The 6,669-nt window shown below is 44.5% G+C and overlaps 1 pseudogene across 1 annotated transcript; it reads right to left on the bottom strand.

The window, feature by feature from the left end:
- Nucleotides 1-2,578: 2,578 nt before the first annotated feature.
- Nucleotides 2,579-5,815, bottom strand: LOC147423945 (pentatricopeptide repeat-containing protein At5g27110-like; annotated as a pseudogene). The gene is made up of 2 exons (XR_015186680.1): nt 5,686-5,815; nt 2,579-5,481 (listed from the first exon to the last, which is right to left on the bottom strand). The product of XR_015186680.1 is annotated as a pentatricopeptide repeat-containing protein At5g27110-like (transcript).
- Between the last annotated feature and the right edge of the window lie 854 nt (nt 5,816-6,669).

The raw sequence follows: 6,669 nt of genomic DNA, 5'->3' as shown, positions 1-6,669 counted from the left end.
CAAAGATGAGCCCATGGTCTCATATTTAAAGGCCCTAGGCCCAAAAGCAATTTACATGAAAAACCTTAAAACTCAAAAGTATATGGTCCAAAAGCGATGCCCAAAAGCTGCCAACGTAAATCACAGAAATCCGTACAGCTGCCACGTCAGCAGTTAGCGCAAAACGAGGAAATCCGTACAGTCTACCACGTCATCATGTCAGCGCAAATTGCGGAGATCCATACAGTCTGCCGCGTCAGTAGTCCAGGCAAAATCCGGGTTTTCCGTACAGCATGTCAGCGTGAATTCCGTGAATGCATACAGCTGCCAGGTCACTCCTACTGCTGCTTCTGCTTCTTAGGGTTTAGGCCCCCCGGCCGTGATCTGAAGATTGGCTCTGTTCTTCAACGACTTGACACAATAGTAGTTTGTGACACTTTTTCATATGAAGTATCTCTTGTTGAAGCTCCTGCATCTTGTTGATGTGATCCCACATGGAAGGGTTCTTCGCATCCAAGGTCCTCAACTACACCTCGAGGGCTATCCGCTTCATTGGAGAAACTCAATCATAAAGTGAAGAAAGCCGATCCAAATCAACATCACAATTTTCATCAATCGTATGTGGCTAATAAGTGATAGTGTATTGTTGAGGATAATGAAAGACCGGATTCGAGCATTGACACGCTCCCATAGCTTCGCTCCCACAAGGTCCTTTGGCTTTTGAAAGTTGCTCGAGACAAAACCTCCAAGCTCGTAAGAGTTAAAGACCGCCATCATGGTAGCTTTCAAAATGGCAACGTTGTCTCCAATCAATTGCCGATCCGAGGGAAAGGTAGGGAGAGTAAGTATCTTGATTGGTTGATCACCTACGCCGGAGTAGAACTCGCACCAATCTCCCCACTCCTCAGTGACCGTTGGTTCACCACCGCCTGTCTCATCCTCATGATATACTTCATCATCACGGACTGAACTTGTTTCAGAGTCATCACTCTTCTCCATGGTGTTGGAGAACTTAGACATGTGATTAGGCTAGGTCGAGGTAGAAGAGAAAATCTACAAATTTGCCCACCACATCCGAAATCAGCCCCAAAAGAGTAAAAAACGCAAAAGAAACAGCAAGCCGTCTCTTATCATCGCGAAAAATCACCACCAAAAACTCGCACAAATCACCGATCCGATTCAAGAGCAAGCCATGACTCTGATACCATGTCAAAGGTGCTGCAAAAAAGGGTGAATCGGGTGATGAACTTGTCTACAACTGCGAGCAAAGCTCCTCTCCGTACCGGGCAACCAATAGATCTCGGATCTATCGCGATGGATCTCCTCGTCGTCAAGCTCCTAGCCCGCGGGAACTCATCGCACACCGAGAGAGTGTGCACACAGCAAGGGAGAGGAAGTGCTAGCAAGGGAGAGAAGGATCGTTGAGGAAAAACACTGGCAAGAGAGAGATCGATGGGGGTCAGAAACGCTAGAGAGAGTGTGGCAGCACACAGAGAAAATGCTAGAGAGAGGATGTGGCAACACAGAGAAAACGCTAGCATGGAGAAAACACTAGAGAGTGAGAATACACCCAAACGCTCAAGCTTTGCGCTGATAATGCATGCCAAAAGTACAAAGGGAGGGGTTGCATACATAGGCAAATTTCGGATTTGCCCTACCTACTGCAAAACCCCACAATCCTAATAAATGGCTAATAAATGCTAATAAATAGCACTCAAGACTCTGACCCCAGGAAACCCTGGGAACAAGGGTCCCGCTTCATGCCAGCCTATCGGGTGAGCAACACCGTGGACTATGTCGCCGAGAACAACTACGTCTACCTCAGATATGGTCGGGCACAGCCACCAAACAGCCCTCATTCCCTAATCTGCTCCTGAGAGATACTGGAGCTACCCCCGGACAAGAAACTGAACTCTAACAATCCCGTCCACCAAAAACCTACAATTCCCCCCGTTAGACACCGTTCCCACAAATCCCCTTCACATGTCACTAACTCTATCACAACTCCCCATTGCATATCGCACATTGCAGGCATAGAACGGGAATTAGTGTAGGACTGCTTACATTATTCTTTGCACGGTCCAGGCCACCGAGTATGTATGGAAGTCGGCACTTAGGTCGAACCACAGGTATATGTGTTGCTCCCATCCGCCTAGACCATTTGCATATACATTTGTCTGCAAAATGTAGGGCTGGCCTGTTTGGTTTCCCAAGAACTCAAAATCCAGCTTATCGTGATTTTCCACCTCGGGGGACAACTGCCAAAAGAACAGCAAAGACAATCAATACTTGCGACAAGCTGCAACACACTAATGCCACAATGCAGGCTGCGGTAATTGTGTAACCCTGCGCTTACATAGTATGATGTGACTGTCCCAGCTTGATTCAATCCCATAGGCAGCCAAGCCTCCAAGCTGTCACACTAATGCCACAATGCAGGCTGTGGCAATTGCGTAACTGGTACCAACTTGATCTGCATATCTATTTTTCTGAACAGTCCAGCCTTCCAAGCTGTCGCCCTCATGCTTGCGTGGCCCACCTCAACCATCCACGTTGCTCCCCTGTCACGTATCTTCTGACATGGGCTTTTCCTGAAATAAAATATCGAGCTTGCACAGCTGCCAGCTTGCCTTTCAATTGTGAGAAGTAAAAAGTAAGTTATATTTTGTGAGCTTTACATTCAATTGTCCAAATATTTTTGTTTAAAAAGTCCAAAAATATTGATGATGCCATGAGGAGGGTGATTAGTGCTAGAAATATATAGTTGCCTTCTTGAACAAGTATTACTGCAAAAGAACACCCATAAGACGACATAACCATCATGCATAGTATTGACTAAATACTACAACTTCCCCACTCACGTCATCAATGCTCAATTGTGGGTGTAGATCTAGGTAACAATATATGTGCGTTTGTGTGCGCGCGCACACACAAGAGGCAACTAGGTAGGCCTGGCCTCGACTTTATGATTACATCACTTGTCAAGATTGAAGTTTCTTTTTGTATTGAAGTTTCCAAAACCTTGATTACTGATAGTCACCACCACAACACTTGCCGCTTTGAAAGGACACATGAAAAGGAGCATCCAAATCTAGGAATTATTAATAGACTTAAGAACAAGAATGCCTTTAAGAGACAAGGTGAAAGGCTCACGTTGGCATTCTAAAAGAACAAAATGAAATGGAAGTGGAGTCATGTAAGGCTCTCAAATCAAGCGACCCATTGAGAAACTAAAAACAAAAGAATGCCTTCGCATAAAAAGGTAAGTCCAAAGAAATAATAAAATGTCCACCTAATTAGCTCTCTTCTTATCTAAGGCTTGTTTTAGAAAGCCAATGAAATGCGTGCGTACCTTCCCTAATGATCCCGTACTTGTAGTCACCCACTTGCATCAATCTAGCAGCTGCATCCTGGCTGCTTCCAAGCGGCATTTTGTACTCTCATGCATTCAATGTCTTCTGCCTCCTCCTGCATACCCGCCGCTGCATAAATATTATTCATTAAGACATAAACAGCAGCATCACATCGGTCTAGTTGTACTGCTCGCTCAAAGGCCAACCTTCCAAGCTTCACATTTCCCCATTTCTGACAAGCACCTAGAAGAGCAAACCAAACTGGAGGATGATCGGATGATGGCATCATCCTAATTACTCTCATAGCTCTGTCCAAAAGCCTCGCACGTCCAAAAAGATCAACCATGCAAGTGAAGTGTTCATTGTTTGGTGAAATGCCATATTTTTCCTTCATGTTATCGAAATGGGTTTGGCCCTCGTCCACAAGACCTGAGTGACTACATGCATTGAGCACATTGACTAAAGTGATTGCATCTGAGGAGATGCCCTCCTCTTGCATCCATTGAAAGCAATTCAGAGCTTCCTTGGCCAGCCCTTGCTGGGCATACCCTCCTATGAGTGCAGTCCAAGAAACTACATCTGGAGAGAGACCCTCACTCCGCATTCAGCGGAAACAGCCCAGTGCTTCCTTGCCCTGCCCCTGTTGGGCGTAACCTGCAATCAATGCACTCCAAGAGACTGCATCACAGACAGGAAGCTCATCAAAAACGTTTTGTGCTTTCAAAAGTACACCACCTTTGGCATACATGTCGACCAAAGCTCCACAAAGCATGTCGTCTTTTTCCAACAGCCCCTGACTAACAATCTCATTATGAATTTGTTTGCCCATGTCAACATCTTGCAAGATGCCACATGCCTTTAACATGCATGCATAGGTGACTCCATCTGGCAGGAAGCCCTCGCTTCTCATCCGATGATAACAGCCTAGAGCTTCCAAGCCCTGCCCTTGTTGGGCATAGCCTGCAATCAATGCATTCCAAGAGACCGCATCCCGCATTGGAAGCTCATCAAGAACTTGTTGTGCTTTCAAAAGTACACCACATTTGGCATACATGTCGACCAGAGCATTACCAAGGACAACTTCATTTTTCAACAGCCCCTGGCTAACAACATCATCATGAATCTGCTTGCCCACGTCAACATCTTTCTCGATACTACATGCCTTCAAAGTGCAAGCATAGGTGATCCCATTTGGAGCAAAGCCCTCACTCCGCATTCGCTGAAAACAGCCTAGAGCCTCCCGGCCCTGCCCCTGACGAGCGTATCCTGCAATCAATGCATTCCAAGAGACAATATCCCGGATGGGAAGCTCATTAAAAATTTCTTGTGCTTTCAAAAGTGCACCACATCTGGCATACATGTCAACCAACGCTCCGCAAAGCACGATGTCTTCTTTTAAGAGCCCTTGACTGAAAATCTCATCATGAATTTGTTTGCCCATGTCAACGTCTTGTGTAATGCCACATGCCTTCAAGATGCAAGTATAGGTGATTGCATCTGGAGAGAAGCCCTTGCTTTGCATCTGATGAAAGCAACCTAAAGCCTCTGTGCCTTGCCCATGTTGGGAATACCCAGCAATAAGTGCATTCCAAGAGACAACATCCCGGACAGGAAGCTCGTCAAACACTTTATGGGCTTTCATGAATACACCACACTTGGCATACATGTCAATCAAAGCATTTCCAAGCACAATATTTTTTTCCAAGATCCCCTGACTAACAATCTCATCATGAATTTGTCCGCCCATGTCAACATCTTGCATGATGCCACATGCCTTCAAGATGCAAGCATAGGTGATGGCGTTTGGAGAGATGCCCTCCCTTTGCATCCGATGAAAACAAACTAGAGCTTCTTTGCCCTTCCCATGTTGGGCATACCCTGCGATAAGTGCAGTCCAAGAGACGACATCCCGGACAGGAAGCTCGGCAACAACTTGTGCTGCTGTGAGAAGTGCACCGCACTTGGCATACATATTGACCAACGTGTTCCCTAAGTATGGGTCCTTCTCAAGTAAGCCACTGCTGCGAATATCAGCATGTATCATCTTGCCTTGGTATAAATCCTTCTTCCTAGCACAGGCTTTTAGTGCGGTGATGAAAGATAATGTTGCTTCTTTCGTAATTTTGTCAGGATAATTCCAACGTCCGCTCTGTGAACACAAGAGGGTGACCAAAACAGGGATGAAAAAACCAAAATGTGGGTGTCTGCGTGTGTGAGAGTGAGATAGTGTGTGTGTGTGTGTGTGTGTGTGTGTGTGTGTGTGTGTGTGTGTGTGTGTGTTGTGTTTTGTTTTGGGGAGAGAGAGAGAGAGAGAGAGAGAGAGAGAGAAGGAAACGAGCAGAAACAGTGCTACCTTGATAGGACATCGTCCTGCAGACATAGCCGCCGCCACCTCAAAACAGTAGCTATAATGAGACATATAATGGCAATGCTAAATAAGTGACTAAATCACAAGGCCTGCCGTTTAAAGAAGTGCTAAATTGTGTTGCTAATTTTGAAAGAGAGGATGAAGACACTAAAAGAATGGACGATTTTGTAATAGAAACACAAAACTTCAATCATTAGGGTGTGATTTTGTAGATGCTCTAAATAAATCCATAGACCAAAAATGAGAATTTAAAACGCTATCAAGAGAAATGGATGCATTGTTTTTTTTTGTTTGATGAGCACCCCTTTCGATCTTCTCGACCAATTTTATTTGTTGTTTCTTCCATGGGCTAGGCCTGATCAAGGAGCAAGTTGTGGAGGAATCAACCAACCTGAAGAAGAATTAATGGAGCTATAGCTGATAGCTGCTGGCAGGCAATGCTTGACAAGTGGCAAAGATATTTCAGCAAAAAGGAAAAATTACCAATATACCCATAAAACTTGTGGAAATTCCCAAAATACCCCTCGAAATTCAAAAACTTCCAATGTACCCTTGCACCATTTAGGATGAATTTGAAAAATTTTACAAGGTACCCTTGTATCATTTGGGATGAATTTGACCCTATTTTTGCATAGTTTAACACTAGGTTGGTAATGGGACACTTTTATGTCCTGTTAAGTGACCATTTTCCTTGAATTATGTCAAGAGTTTCAAAATGGATTTTGAGGTGCTATCTGTCTAGAAAGTTGTCTCATGAGCTGAAAAAAACTCGACATTTTTTTGGAATATAAATTACATCTTTAACCTTGTCCTTGCACAACATTTCACAACCTAAACTATGTGAAAAAATGGGTCCTGTTTTTGGCTTTTTTCAACTTTTTGCAACCATACCACTCTAGAATTCATGTTTGTGAGGTCTATAATGCAAGAGAACTATCTTTAGTAGTCCTCAACATGTCCTGATGCTTC

Source organism: Adiantum capillus-veneris, chromosome 26, assembly GCF_014529385.1.
Source record: "Adiantum capillus-veneris isolate H3 chromosome 26, ASM1452938v2, whole genome shotgun sequence".
Taxonomy (NCBI): domain Eukaryota; kingdom Viridiplantae; phylum Streptophyta; class Polypodiopsida; order Polypodiales; family Pteridaceae; genus Adiantum; species Adiantum capillus-veneris.
This window is presented reverse-complemented; position numbering and strand designations above follow the sequence as displayed.